This window comes from Callospermophilus lateralis, assembly GCF_048772815.1.
Source record: "Callospermophilus lateralis isolate mCalLat2 chromosome 5 unlocalized genomic scaffold, mCalLat2.hap1 SUPER_5_unloc_2, whole genome shotgun sequence".
Classification (NCBI taxonomy): domain Eukaryota; kingdom Metazoa; phylum Chordata; class Mammalia; order Rodentia; family Sciuridae; genus Callospermophilus; species Callospermophilus lateralis.
Genome location: NW_027510148.1, coordinates 2,018,679 through 2,035,002, shown reverse-complemented (window position 1 = coordinate 2,035,002; position 16,324 = coordinate 2,018,679). Strand labels below are relative to the sequence as shown.

General features: G+C 44.6%; 1 pseudogene; it reads right to left on the bottom strand.

Annotated features, from left to right (window-relative positions):
* Positions 1 to 16,324, bottom strand: part of LOC143639848 (E3 ubiquitin-protein ligase TRIM58-like) — a 305,237-nt pseudogene that overhangs the window by 691 nt on the left and 288,222 nt on the right.

Below are 16,324 nucleotides of genomic sequence, written 5' to 3'. Positions count from 1 at the left end.
AGGACACCATCCCACCTACAGGTCTGAAGGTCCTTTCTTAAAGGAAAGGAACAGATTTCTGTTGTCACCTCAGAGCTTGCAAGGCCTCAGCTGGTAGGAGATGGGTGGAGCATGGAAACCCCTTGGGAAAGGTCTTTACCAAGGTTCTGACACTCAGAAGGTCTCCAGGTGTTAGCACCAGGAACACCAGGCCCTCCATGGACAGAGGGGACATAACAGAAGGGTTGGAGAAGGTCAAGGAGACGATCCCCCTGCTCAGCTCAGAGGCAGAAACTCAGCAGTGGGCAGGAGAGTGGCCAGTGCTGCAGGAGGAGGGAGAGGGAGGAGGTGGAGCTAGGAGGCAGCTGGAGGGTGATGAGGACCACTGAGGACCACGAGGGCCGTTGTCAGTCTGTGGGTATTTGTGGAGCTGGGGTGGGAAGACAGTAGAGGGTACAAATTAGGAAAGAGTATTTACAAGTATGAAATGAGGCTGTTCTGGAAAGGGAGAGAGGAATAGGATAACAGCCCGATGGAGAGACTGGGTTAACTGAGATTGCTGTTTACTTTATTGTTAAGAAAACTAAGGAGGAAAAAGTGTGTGTTCCTGTTGGTGAGAATGACCTGGTGGACACGGAGGGTTTGAAGTTGGAAAGGAAAGGAGAGACAAGAGACCTAACCCTTCATCATCTCTTCATCATCACCCCGGAGAGTTCTATGGTGTTCCTAGAGAAGCTGCTCCAACCCAACTTCTATGGTGGTGGTCACAAGAGGATGGTGAGGACCTGCTCCTAACTGAGGAGAGCCTGCCTGTCAGGGTTAGGAGATGCTGATATGTCTGTGCTGCTCGGAGCTTATGCCTTAGCCAACTTAGGTCCCTATATCTAGCATCTAAGGATTTTCTTTTTTTGCCTACTTGTATCCCATATATCATTAGGGAATAGCCTGTTGTCTCACAATAGAATCCCAGAGAGGTTAGAGAACAGGCATAAGGTTATCCTTAACCACACTTCCTTCTCTGTGCACCTACCTGCAAAACTTCGAGCTTCCTTCAGATCTGTAATGAGATGGACACATTCAAGATTAGCAGAGTGACTGAGAAAAGACTGTTGAAGGTAATTGTTTGTGGGGTATCAGTGGTGTGAAATGTAACTTTCCTTACATTTTATTGACAGAGATGTTCTTTGTTCTGCAACCAACCACACAGAGAGATAATTGCTTTGGGGGTATGGAGGCTGAATTTCCAATTTAGCATGGAAAAATGATATGAAACTTACCAAGTCTTCAATGATTTCCTCTAAAAAATGGAAAAAAAATATAAAAAAAAGGGTTAGTTAGTGATCTGAGACACCAATAAGTTTCATCCTAGACTACATCTTTGTAGGATTCTAGTGACTGTTTGAGTCAGATTGCTGGACTCTGCGAGGCACAGACTGAAAGGGCATCTTGTTTTATGTTTCCACATTGGACATCCCCAGATCCTGAGATCCTGAATGTCCTGAGTCTTATACAGTTTGCTTCTTATGTCCATCACAGTCTACTGCTCTTCAGTGGCCACCGTGTTGTCTCTGTTTGTCTTCTTGGCCTTCCTGAGGCCACTGCCACTCTTTCCTGTCCACTCAGTGAACTTTTTTTTTTCTTTGTACCAGGGATTGAGCCCGGGGGGCTTAACGACTGAGCCACATGCCCAGCCCTTTTTATTTTTAGTTTGAGATAGGGTCTTGCTAAGTTGCTTAGAACTTTACTAAGTTGCTGAGTCTGGCTTTGTAACTTTAATCCTCATACCTCAGACTCTAGAGCCATTAGGATTACAGACATGTGCCAACACACCTGGCCAGCAAACACTTACTGGACCCACATTAGTCCAGGTTCTGCCTTCTGTACAGGGATATCACCATGAGCAAGATAGGGTCTTTCCCCTACAGGGCCATTGACAGGCACCTGTCAATAATAGCTCAATGCTATGAGCAGACTCCTACAGAGAACAAAAATGGGATCTCAGGTTCTCTTTTGGATTTTGACAGAGGATTTTATGCTTTTGTTGTATTACAAATACAAATTTTTAAAATAGCATGTATTCATTTTATTAAACAAATCACAAGAAGAGACAAATAATCCTATTGGATTTCAGTTACTGAGCTTTAATACTTTAATTTTTTTATTAAGCATTAGTATATTTTTGCCACTCAGTGATGAGAAAGGATCAAACTATCCTTTGTTATTATCCAGTTTAAAAGCAATTTTCAATACTTATCATGAAAATAAGCTCTCTTCTATAGCAACACTGAATTGCTAAATAATACTTACTTTTGTAAACCGTATAGAATGAAATCATTCTTTCTGGTTATTTACTGACTCCCCCTGCCCCATTTTTTTTTCTCTTTTTGTGGTGCTGGAGTTTGAACCCAGGGCCTTGTGCCTGCAAGGGAAAACTACCAACTGAGCTATATCCCCAGCACCTGTCTTTTCCTCCTATTTAGATAAGTTCAAAGAAAAAAATATCTATTTCTCATGATGAAAAAAAGGAAATAGAAATAAAATAGATGTGGATAAAAATGACCTTGGGAGTGAATCAAGTTAAAATGTAAAAAAGCAGCTTTTTGAACTTAAAGAATAAAGACAATGCAAAAAAATAAAAATTAAAAAAATAAAAGAAATATGATTCAAGATGGCAGATGAGAGGAAAGATAGATCGGCGGTTGTTTATAGGTTTGGTACTCAAGCAGAAGGTACTGTTCCTCAGCAAGTTTGGTGAAAGAGGGAATTAGGTGAAATTCAATAAGTGGCAATCAGAGTCTCTTAGAGATTTAGAAATTTGGGTGCATTGAACAGAGAACAAGAAAGTACATTGTAGTCCAGCTGGTGGTGGCAGTGGCACTAGCAGTATGCCAGTTCCCTGGGAGGGGAAGCATGAGACAGAGACAGAAACACAGTGGCACATTTGGCAGAGAAAAACTGTAGAAGAGAAAAGGATCCTCAACCTAGTGGGTTCAGAGGCTGCACAGTAAACTTGGGTCTAAATAATGCTCCGTGTTTTTCATTTGGCAAGTGGAGAGCTAAGTGAGAGCCATCTGGAGAAGGTCACATTGACATTTGCTGCAGGGGATTATAACATATACTGCCATGCTGCACCTACTGCATGACCTAGGGTGTACCTAGCAGAATGTGAGTAAAACAGGCAAAGAGAAGAGAATGCCCAGTGGGATTCCAGTCAGAGATAAGGAGAGGAGAGAATCTGCTCCTTAGATAAACTGAACCAAGAAACAATGCAACTTAGTCCCCATATATATTAGCCAAATTTAAACTTTGTTGACACTTGAATACAAAGAGCAGAAGTGAAAAAAAAAAACCAAGAAAATGAGCATGCCCCAGTAGGATTGGTTAGGTCCACTCATGAACATTCTCCTCTAGATGAAAATAGTATTAATACAAAGGCTATAGATACCACACCCATAAGGGGTATCAATCTATATCACTTTAGAATACCTCAAAAAAAGAAAATTGTCTCAGTGGTCCACAGATCAGTGTGAAAGATAAATCCATCTCAACAGATGCACAAACCAATTACAGGAATGCAAGAAATATGAAAAAAGCAAGGCAACACGACACCTGTAAAGTTTATCAGTAATTGACTCCAAAGATATAAAGTGGATGAAAAAATCAAAATAATAAAAAAATCAAAAGAATGATTATACAAATTGTCAATGGATACCAAGAGAATACAGAAAAACAACTGAATAAATTAAGAAACTCAGTACAGAATATGAATATAAAATTCAGTGAGATGGTACAGATAATGAAAAAGAAATCTTGTGAATAAAAGACTCATTAAGTAAAACAAAAATATTCAGTTAAATTTATCTCTAATAAAGGAGATCATAATGAAGACAGGATAACATAATATCAGAACATTACTTTGGGAGAAAAAGTGTTTGCTTTGAGCATTCATACAGTATTAGAAAAGAGAAAACAAGTAAGCATAACCTAAATATACAAGAATACTTTGATGACATTAAAAGACCTGATTTCAGAATCAGTGGAATGGAACAGGATTGCCAGGTTTAGGCTAAGGACACAGATACCCTCTTCAGGGAAATAATAACAAAACAGAACATTTTTTTTTTCAAACTGAAAATAAGATGTTTTTCCAGATACAGAAGGCATTCAAAATCCCAAATAGACAACAAAGATCCTCTTCATGACTCATTAAAATGTCTAACATGCAGAATGCTGCTCTAAAAATCTCAAGAGAAAGACATCAGATTACATTTAGAGATAAGCCTATCAGAATTAGTTCCAATTTCTCAGCATAAACTTTAAAACCCAGAGGGACTTAGAATGAGACTTTCCTAGTCCTGAAAGAAATTAAGTGTCAACCAAGATTGCTATATCCTATAAAACTATCCTTCAGAATCAAAGAAGAAATTAAATTCTTCAAATATAAGCAGAAAATAAGATTCATGACTAAAGCCAGCACTATAAAATATACTTACAGAAATAATACACACAGAAGAAATTTTAAAAAATTCTCAGAGCTTACAAATGAACAAATCTCATTTGAAGAGTAGTTAAGAAAGTAAGAAACAGGACCAAATGAAACACTGAAAATAAATCAAAATTGCAGTAGTTAGTGAATATCTCTCTATAATAATATTGACTATAAATGGTCTCAAATCTCCAAATAAATGATGTAGGCTGGCAGGTTGGATTAAAAAAAAAAAACTAACTGCGTATTGTTTTCAAGTGAGTCACCTTAAGGCAAAGACAGTCAATGGCTGAAAGTGAAATAATATAAATTGATATAACTTGCAAATGGAAACCCAAAGCAAGCAATGATAGCCACCCTCATCTTATATTGAACAAAGCATACTTCAAGCCAAAATTAATCAGAAAAAAACAAAGGTTACATCATAGTCATAAAAAGAACAATTCAACAAGAATAGATAATGATAGTAAATATTGATGTCACAAATGTAGATGCACCTAGTTAGATAAAACAGAAAGTACTTGAACTGAAGATTCAGATGGACTCCAGTGATTGAAATCACTGAATCCATTTGTCATTCAAGAAACAGGAACAAATTTTTGTACTGCCTTTTCCATCAGCTCCCAGTATACTCCCAGTTTCATCCTGGGCTTAAGAAATGTGTCCCCCCACCCCCACCCCACTCCCAGCAGCTCCACTGCTCTGTTGACTCTTCCTCAGCAATGGAGAAGGACCTTCACTGTCCTCCAGTGTCCTCTCTTGAACACACCAATGGATTCTGTAATGCAGTCTTTTCAAAGCCCATATATATACAATAGCCAAGTCATTGAACCAGTGTAGGTATACTTCAGGAAAAGAAAGTATAAAGAATATGTACACATGGAATTTTACTCAGCCATAAAGAAGAATGAAGTATTGTGACTCATAGGAAAATAGATAGAACTGGAGAACATCATGGTAAGTGAAACAAGCCAGATTTAGAAAGTCAAAGGTCAAATATTTTCTTTCATATGCAGAAACTAGAGCAATTAAAGGCATAAAAAGAATCACATGAAAGCAGAAGAGAGATCAGTAAAACAGAAAATGTGGATGAGGGGGAATAAGAAAGGGAGGAGAAGTGAAAATACTGGGAAATAAAATTGACCAAATTATATTGTATGCATTTATAGATATACCACAGTGGAACCAATTCTTATGTATAATTTTAATTCACCCATTAAAAATGAAATAAAGTTCAAATGTAATCATCATATTGTTAAACCACTCTCACTCTAAATCCTTGGGAATTTTTTACCACTTAGGGAATAAACATCTAAACTCCAAATATTGCCTAAGAGGTGCCTCATGGTCCGCCCTCTGCCTCTTCCCGCTTATCTTTTCTGCTGGTTCTTCCGCAGCTCATCTGTTTAACATTTGTTATTTCTGTTTGAATATTGAATGACAGGTTTGAGGACCATTTCCAACTGGCTTACCCAAATGTCACACTGTGAAGTACAATATTTACACAGGAGGGCTTTAGGTGAGGTGTAAAATGACATGGATGTTGGTGAAACAACCTTCTTGTCAGGAATGTTTTCAGGTGACTCCCTTAGACTGCTTATAGATAAATGGTCTCTTCTTCCAGATTTGTTTTTTTTCTAATTCATTCATTTTCTCCTTCACTGAAAACTAGAACTGATTCAATTCTAGGAATGCAGGTTACTGGGAATGTGAAAAAGTGGAGGTGTCATTTCAGATGGGGATCAGTTCACGGTTGATGCTGCATCCAGCCTGGGTGGAGTTTTGTCCTGCAGGTCCACTGGGGACAGCTCACAACTGATGCACAGCTTGTCTTGTGGGGAAGATCCTTCTCAGCAGATGGTCTGGATCTGAGTGTGACTTCAAAGTGAGAAAAGGCAGGGGCAGCTAAGAGAGTACCATCTCCCAGGACTGGGCCAAGATCAGAACTGCGCCAGGTGTCTGAGGCAAGTAAGGCTGTGCACACAAACTTTTCAGTGGTGTTTTTTACATGGTTTTCTTAGTTTACCACAAATGTGTTCACGAATAGAGAAGCCCACTTTGGAAAAGTTGTAGGAGAAGCAGGATTCTGGTGGAGGGGATTGCTCACTCTGTGGAGTTGACAGCCACCCCAGAACCATCTCACGATGCAGCTGCACAAGGTTGGCAAGCTTTAGAGGGCCCAGCAGGCCCTGCAGTGGATCAGCTCTACCTCTCTGGACAGCATGACCTAGCTCTCGTGGTGGAGCATCGTATCCTGGTGGCACCGTGTGCAACGGAGCAGACCCCAGTGTCACTACAGAGGCAGTGTAGGAAGGTGTGGCTGGCTCTCCCTCCTGAAAACCAGGGGATGGGTTCTCTTGGTATCTGCATTCACTGGGAACTTTATCTGAGGGTACAGTGTGTGATTTGAAAAAGTAAAATCGCATTACACTGTTGGCTCTAAGGAAGGAACCCTGGGCAGGTAACTGGTACCTGTTGTCCACATGCTGATGTTTATGACACCGTAACTACTATGCTCTGGAATTAGGAGGAAACCTCACTGAGGGTTAAAAATTTAGCCCACTGCTATTTCTTGGACAAATTATCATGTTCATGAGGTTAGCTAAAGATTTTTCCTCCTAACAGAGAATGGCTAATATAACATGCCAAAATTTAAAAAAAAAATCACTTTTCTTTATGACTTTAGCCAAGAAGAAAACTAGCAAAAGAAAAATAAAAATTACATGAACTAGTGAAAATAGAAATGCAACCAATATCAAAAATCCCTTCTCTACTCCATGTGTACAGCTATACCACAGGCTCAGTGTTATCACCACCATCAGCTGGACCATGTAGCTGGAGCAGTCACGTGAAAGAAGTTTCTGTCCAGTGACACCTTGTTTTCTATGTGATGACTTAAATGAGTCAGTTTGTTCTTTACATAGAAAGGTCAAAACTAAACAGTTGCACTAAGTTCATTTTAGCCTCACAGGGTCCCATATGTAGCTATAAAACCATCTCCCCTTCCCAGACCCAATAACTGCACAATTGCCACCAAAATACAAGCTCTGTTCCTGAGCCCTGATGTACATGATCTTTTCAATACTAACTGTACCCCCGTCTGCAAAGGCAGAAGGTGCCCAGGAGGTTGAAAGTATTTTGAGAGATGGATGAAGCTACTAATTGATAAGAGACATAACTTAAACCCAGACTGTTCAGCTCCAGGGCAGGTCCTTTGAAAATGAGGATGAACGTCACTTGCTCCCCTTCTTCCTAAGGCACATCAGAATGAACAATAAATCTAGCCATCCACAGCAAGACGAAGCACTCAGTTATACAGGATTCCTCCCTTTGGCTCTACCTCTAGTTCTTAAGTGGGTTACACACTACGTAATCTTCATAATGAACCAGAAGTGGACAGGAGTCGTCGCATTGAAGACCAAACACTGACATGTGAATGATCAAGCATGACTTTTAGCTCTATTTACTCTGGTGACAACAGGACCGAACTTCCATGGATCCTTCCTGACTTCCTCCTGAAAATTACACCCTAGTCACCTATCCTGTTCCCAGGGAATAAATGCCATGTCCCAAAGTCTCTCCAGTCATAACAGACCTTTGCTGAATGAACCATCCCTGTTCTGTCGCCCTCTACATCCTTAGCAAGGTGATAAAATGCCATGTGCCCTGGAGTCTGCCTTGGAGCCTTCTGAGTCTGTCTCCTGTCTACTGTTCATCTCCTCTGCTAGAACCAGGGGCTCAGCCACTCCAGGGTTCAGGGATTTCCTTTCCTCACATGTCCTGCTGCTCTCCTCGCTGTCTACAGCCCCGTCCTTACCTCTGAGCTCAGCTCAGTGTTAGCTCCTCAGGAGCTCCACAGCCTGGTGACAAGGCCCAGACTCACACCTATGAGCTCTAATGGCACCTCCTTCATTATTTGTTAATGACCACACAGAACAGGTGGTCTGTGCTAAGTACATGGAACAACCAACTTTCCCCTAATAGACATAAGCAAACTCTGCAGCTCCCAGAAAACCATCCCATCTCCTCCGGCTGCACATATGTGAACAACTTCCCTGGGGCAAATATTTGTAGAGAAATGTGTGTTGGCTGCTTCGTGCCTGGGGTCACAGAGGCACATTCAATTCTATGTGTACTCTGGTGTTCCTATAATAATAAAAGAGCATGAACGAGGCAATGTTGGTTTTAAAGGTCTAACACTGCCTGTCAAACCTCAGTAATCACATCATTCACTCTGTCCACTGCTTCTGTGGAAAGAAACAGCAACCTTAACACAAGCATGATGGAGAGCACCCTCCTCTCCCTAGTAGAGAAGGCCCATCTCACCACTCAGCCCCAAGGACGAAGGAGTCCGGGGCCCAGGCTTGTCAGCCCAGCTCAGGAGAGGCACAGAGAGGACTCCAGATTTCTGAAAACAACCATGTCACGAACTGGAAACCACCTTCAGATTTCCAACTGTGTTTACTTGGAAATAGGATGGGAGAGAGAATAGGATCCCTTCTCTTTTCAAGTTTTGGCTGAAGTCCCAAAGATGGGAAAATAGATATTAATATCTATAAATTCTGCACATCATTCTCTGGATTTTCAGAGATTTGTATGAAACTAGCTTCAAGATTCTCAGTCTCACCAGAGTATTTTTGGGGAGAATTTATAACTGACACACACACACACACACACACACACACACACACACACAAATTCCACGTTATAAGTGGAATAATTCAAAGTGAAGACTTCCTTAAGGGACAGATATTACTGGACAGAGGACTGGGTAGGGACTGCTTCATCCTCCCTTGGGAAAATGAGCAGGGCTCCTCTTGAAAGTCAAGCAAGGGGCCTGTATGTCCCCAAAATGCACTTCATGTGTCCACAGCTTTGAAAAAATACTCCTGTTGTTTTCTGATCCACACCTTAAAATGTCCCCAAGTGCATCCTGCCCAGGTATCATCAGCCACAGAATGTGGCCTCAGTGCAACTCATGTAATCCAATCCCCAGACTTATTTGGCTCCACGTGGCCAAAGAACCACAGTCAATTACACTGTCCATGGTGCATCCCCCAATACTTCGGACAGCTTCTCCATGCAGGAATTCCATGCCACAGGTTTCAGCACGTGTCCTCTGAAGCCCTTCCACAAGTTCCAAAGTAAAAACTATCTAGTATGTTTCAGGACTGTGCACAACCCATATAAACAGGCCTTTTATACAAGATTGGTCTCCATGTGATTGTATGACAGCCATGCTGGCCTTTGTGACTGGTTTAAGAGCCACCTGAAAGCCAGGGGGTTGAGAAGGAGCAGACTCAATAGCTTCCCAATTAGCCCTTTCAACAAGCTTCCCACCCAGACCCCACTCTCTATGGAATGTGGGGACTGTGGCCCTGCCCACACTCCCTCCCCTCCACCTGGTCTGTTGCTCCTCTAGCTCTCACAATTCCCTGGTTCCTCTTGGTCAGAATGCTTAAGACAGAGCACAGGGAGGTTTCAGACAGGAAGGAGAGTATGAGCCCTACAGGAGGATCATCTGTGTGCTTAGAGGCCTAAGATCAATCTGGTCCTTGCAGGGCATTTAGTGGGCTCCTGGGTGTTCCCCTATGGTCCATCTCCACTTATGTTCCCATGGGACGACTGAATATTTCAGGACTGCCCTAAGACCCCTCCTCCTGTCCTTTCTCCTGCAGTCAGGTGAAGCCTGACTGGGTGTCCCTGGGCAGGTATGTTAGGCAGCCCTGGCCACAGCTCTTACCTGGGGCTATCTTTGTCTCAGAGAAGACCAACCCAAGGCATGAGGTTCAGGTCATTATGAGATCAAGTCAGAGTGGACTTTAATTACAAGACAAAAGAGATTTTGTGAATTAAATGTCATGTGACATTTAACCTACAGAACACCAGAGAAAACAGAACTCATTACTATTTTGGCAAGTGTAACCTGGAAATACACAAACCCCAAATGTAGAGAAAGGAAGAAAACATTCTAATACGAATCATTTTTTCCCTCACTGATATTTCTGAATCAGGAGCCATGTCCAGTTCAGCAGGAAGGCCACTGGAAAAAGTAGTGAAGAAGGAAGATGGGTGCTCTTGTGTAGTTCAGAGGTAGAGCTGGCCTACCAGGCCCAAGGCCTGTGTCCCACGTGTAGAACCCAACGTGTAGTACCCAACATGTAGTACCCAATGTGTAGTAAAAAGGAAAAAAAAATAAAAGACAGATGGAAGATGGTGGATAGCAGATGGTTCTTGGTGGATGGTACTTGCTGGACGGTGGATGGTTCCCTCTTGTTCATACACAGAGCTCTCTGTGATGTGCCTTGAGGACAGAGTATGCGGCTACAGGGTCCTGGAGGGCACCCAGAACCCTCCTTAATGAGCAGCTCATCTCTCTCCTGCATGGAAAGCATGTTTTCTAGAAATTATCAAGAAGGAAATGAGTCAAGAAGTGGGTAAAGTGAGTACAAAGGCGAATTGAAGTTCAGACACAGCACCTAAGAGTGTGTCAATGAAGCATCCCTACTCTTCATGTTTTCCTAGTCAACAGTAAAAGATAAAAACCCTAAGTAAACTTATGATCTATATGTAAATCTAATTGCTACACAAATGATGTCAGCCCACTTGTTCAAGCTTACCTTTGGCTTTTCTGGTTCTCAGGAGGACAATACCGATGACCACCAAGCACAGAGTCAAGAGGCTGAAGAGCACCCCCAGCACCACAGTCCAGGGGCTTACCCTGGGGAACAGGTCACCTGGAAAACAGGACCATGGCGCTGAGATCTAGGCTGACTGCAGGTGGCCTGGCTGATGGGGATGAGTCCTTCCTGTTTCCTCATGGAGGCGTCACCAGGCAGCAGAGACCCCAAGCCTCACTAGCCCTCCCAGCACTCCTAAGGACCTCCGCTTCCTGCCTCCTCCCAGCCTGGGTAGGCCCTGAGCTGCCCTGTCAAACCAGGCAGCTATGTGGACAGGCTGAAGAGAGGAAAGTAACACAGCAGACATCGTGTGACCAGCTCCAGATTTCACCAAAGCCTACATGACGCGAGTGGCACACAGTGCTCCTATAATAAGGAACAGGCTGCAGATGCCACAGAGCCTCTCCTTCACCTGCCTGCCCTGCCCTCCTGGGGCCCCAACTGCTTTCATCATGAGCCTGTTCCTCCAGTTGTCCTCCTCATCATGTGGATGTGGGTCTAAGGACAGGCTGAGGACTGACATCCTCTGGAGCTCTTCTCAGGTTAGAGCAGGAACTGTGAGGTGTCAGCGCCTAGTCCAGGCACATCTCCTGTCCAGGTCCCAGAAACAGAGTTCCAGCTGGGCTGGAGGGGGACTGAGGTCAGTAACAGTGGCTCTGAGGCCAACACCATCTGCAGAAGAGGCCCTGAGCAGCCCTCTCTCCAGGCTGTTTCATTCAGTCCTTCAGCCAGATGGCTAGGAAATCGCCACGGAGCGCAGCTGGTCGTCAGGTTGTGAGTTACTGCTCAGCTCAGCAGACCTCCTGCACTCACGTGAAGAAGGCCCTTCACGTCCTCCATGTGGATTTCAAGACCTTCCATGTGAGGTCCTGAGGGTTGCTGAGGTTTGCTAAGCTCAGCCCCGACTCACCAGTTTCTCCCAAGTTTTCTATACACCTTTCTTCACTGTCAAAGTCTAAGGAGGAGTGAGTTAATTTTCCCCCATGGAGATTTGTATTTCCAAGAATGACATTTAGAAAAAAGAAGAAAGAAAGAAAGAAAAAAGCAAACCCCCCCCCCACACACACAACACACACACACAAATCCCTATCCTCTAATATATTTTCTTTTATTTTCAAATTCCCAACTTCATTCCAGTTCTCTCTTTCTAATGATCTACAACACATGTGATCCACACAAGGGAAAGTGGTGGACACCAGATCTGGTGGTCCTGATAACGTCCTACAGACGTTCACTTACACACCCACCAGGCAATCTGTTCTTGGGAGCAAGTGTCTGCTAGGCAGTGGGGAGTTCAAGGCCTGAGAGAGCCTCTCTTCAGGGGCTCACACACCCAGCCTGAGAGGAGGCAAACATAATCCAGGGTAATGGGGGTGGGCAGAGGTACACTTGGTGCACACGGGATAGGGGAGTTCCCTAGAAAAGATGGCTCCTAGGTTAGGTCTTGAAGGACCAGCAGGAAAGGGCGCTTGAGGAAACATAGAAGAAAAGTGGCTCCCAGTGCCCATGAGCCCCAGGGGGTGGGTATGTCCAAGAAATGATACCAGGAATGAGGAGGGAAAGGAAGGAAGGGTGGGGACGAGCTGAGGAGAGAAGGGCCTGAGAACACCCTGGAGCACAGGCTACACTCTGCTCCCTGGCTGGGAAAGGGAGAGGGTGGTGCAGGGCAGTGTTGGAGCCAGACTGTGTCCTGTGGACAGTCACTCTGTGTATGTAAAGGGCATACCTGGGTGCTTGGTGCTCTCTGCCTGCAAAATGAGTTATATCATTAGCCCTCATGACAACTGCATGAGGACACACTATTATTAGCCCTTTTTAGTAGTTGGAAACTGGGCGCAAAACGGTCTGCATGTTCCATGGTCACAGAGGTGGCTGTGGCCAGCATTTTAGCTAATTTGACAGGTGGGAAAAAAGCCCATATTGTTAGGTGTGGATAAATCTGAGCAGGAGTATTTGGAAAGGTTCCAAGGAACTCTGACAGATCCTCTTCTTCCTGTCACTCTTGAAGGCTTTGGCATATCCACTTCTACCCTGTGAAACAATGACCTTGTTGACCTCAGCAGGAGTGCACAGGGAAAGTGGGTATATCTGAGGAGGTCCCCACTCAGGAGTGGCAAGGCACCCAATGGACCCTCATTGAAGTCTGTGTCAGGGGTCTCTGCTCCTCACAGCTTCCTATCTGCACTGGAACTTCTGGACGAGCACCTGGGAGGCAACTGACCTGCCATGGACACTTGGGTCTTCTTCTCATTGAGGACAGGGTTCCTGATGGAACAAGTCACGTGTCCTCGGGAACTTTCCCCGACTGAGAGAGAGGACTCCACGTGGAACAGGCCGTCTCCTGCTATAGTCCCGGTCTCCGAGGCAGGTTCTAGATGGAGTGCTCCAGGACCACTCCACTGTACCTCTGGCTCCGGGTACCACCCTGGGGACATGCAGGTCAGCTTAATGCTCCCACTGGGACCAGGTTCAATATGAATACGAGGATCCAGGCCTGAGGCTGGGAATGAGAGAGGGAGAGAGAGAGAGAAACAGAGAGACTGTTGTGTTAGGAGGTCAATGGCTCTGCCCCCCTGAGGTCTATGGACTTGGGCTTACTGGTTGATCTACAGGAGTCCGAACTCTTCTGCTTGTGAAAGTTGGGGTATGAAAATACTGTCTCCAAAATAATTTCTTTTCTATGTACTTGTGAGAAATAAATTGAATTATCTATACCAGTGTGTGAACAAGTGGTTAAACACCCTCTGAACCACTTTCTTTCCCCCTTTCCTTTGAGTGCAGGACTCATCCTTTCTTTTCATGCTCACTATAGTTGGGCTGAGACCCTCCATCCATCCATTTAGCATGGTTGAGAATTGAAGGGCACATGTGGTTTAGAGGCTCCTGTGGTAAACTGCTCCGCAACATTTACTCACCCTCCTCCAGCTCAGGCCTCCTGCAGAAATTCTTCTCATGGGGGAAGCCCAGGAAGGTCAGGGCTCTGTGTGAGACCCACTAGCCAGGTGGCTGTGGGACTGGCATTCCTGTATGATTTAGTAGGGGTTAAGCTGCACCTGCGTGGCCACATGCAGGAAGTAGCTGCCTTACCTTGGGCAGCGCAGTTTTGGGGTAATGAAGTTTTTATCTGTGGAAGTGCCTCCCCAGCTGTGGAACACATGTCCCACCTCCTTGTGCTTAGGAGTGGTCTCCAGATGCTGATGGAAGTCTCACTGGAATTGGTTGAGCTTCCTGTAGATGATGTCCTTAATAGCAGGGAGCATACCTTATCCTCAAGTACTCTCTATCTTCTAGGGCTAGGCACACACAAGGCTATGAGACATCTATAGCCCCAAGGTCAAGGCTACATTTGTTGTTGAGAAAATAGCTTCGGGGTGATTGATGTGGAAACCTGACATGTCTCCCACTCCTTTTGCCCTGTGCTCTTTCTCTGCAGGCCTCTGTGGGGAAGTGGCTTGGGATAAAGCACAGTGACTAGCATTTCTGTATGGCACTGGATAATTATATCTCTACTAAACAGTCTGAACAGAGCAGACAGGCCACTGGGCTGTGTAGGATCTCTACATGGGATCTGAGAAAGCAGAAGAGAAAGCAAAGAAAGGCAAAGGTTTAGTTTGGGAGATGAGAAGAGCAAGAGAAGGACATCCTTGCTGGCAGGTGTGCTGCTTCTCCTCCCTGGGAAGATTAAGGAGCCTGACAGAGGTAAAACTCTGGGGCTCATGGCACAGACTGATTCTCCAGGGAACCCTTCCTGACCTGGCCAGGCCTCACTCCTATAGGAGGGAGGGGACAGATGAAAAAAGGCATGCTAGAACCCACCCAGCCTAGAAAATCACAGGACAGCCTGAGGCCATAGTGGGGAGGACCAGGGCTCTGCCTGGGGCTGACCTTTGCCCACAGGAGCACTTATGAGACCTACTCTGTGCAGAGCCCAGGCACTGCCTTGCACTGCGCATGGGCAGTAGGTACTCAGGGAAAATACCCCAGGGTCCAGGAAGCCCCATGGCCAGTGCTAGCCAGCAGAAGAAGAGGAACACAGTGCTCAGGGTGACTGGTTCACCAGGAGTGTGAACTGTAAAGCCAGCAGTAACTTCCCATCACACTCCAGGACACGTGCAAAAAGCAGTCTGCCTGGAAATCACGGAACCCTGAGCTCCTGGATGTAGGGACCAGAGAAACCTTTCCTTTGGAAAACCTTATTGGTTCTTCAAAAAACACCTGTGGTTATTTGTTATTGCAATATTTGCATTCAGACTTATATTGTAGCAGACCACAAGCATCAGCAATTGCCTGAAAAGGTAGAAGAACATCTCACTCCTAAGCTCAGAATCCACCTCACTGAAGTGCTATCAGAGTTGCCATCTGCAGACATTCAACTAGCTAGGATGCGAAATCTGGGATATTTACACAGCGCTTACAACTGACAAGAGAGTCAGCCCTGGGTTTGGGAGGACACAGTGCCTCCACAGAATGGTGATGGATTCACAGGCATGGTGCTGCACAGACACAGTACTCACCAGGAAGTCTGACATAGGCTTGAATTTGCTTTAATTTTTTTTTGTTTGCATCCTTAAAAAATTAAAATCCTTTACTACTTTGTTTGGGAAACACCTATGCTTTCCTATCTGCTTTAGAGAAGTCAAAGAGTTAGTATGAAAATATTTCCTGCCATGGATTCATGAGACTAAAATATGTTAGGAACCCTCTGTTGAAGCTCAGAACACATTCATTTGCAAGTAGGAGGCCCATCAGCCCAGCCACTAGCTTCAAGGAGCTGTGTGCTGGCAGGGAATCTGGGGTATAGTGGGACAGCAGTGGGAAGCTGTTCTCTGTTTGCTGGTGGAATTCCTCTGGGCCAAGAGCAAAAGCATCTGGGATCAGGCAAATCCACCAGTTCAGAGAAAGGAAGGACATTTTTTTTTCTTTGGAGAAACAGTACTACCAACTGGCTCTCAAGATGACAGCCACTAATTAGGTTTCACCAAAGCTTTAGGAAGTATGTGAAATACTTTTAGAAGTAGATGTCTCCTGCCTGGTTTCCCCTAGAAATCATTGTCACAGACAAACCTCTCTGCCCAGAAAGTGAGGCTGAGCCACTGCACGAGCCCAGCTGGCCTGGCTCTTGCAGCTCTGGGAGGGCCTCTCGATGGCCTCTGCAGGTGGCACTCCACCGCACAGGGCT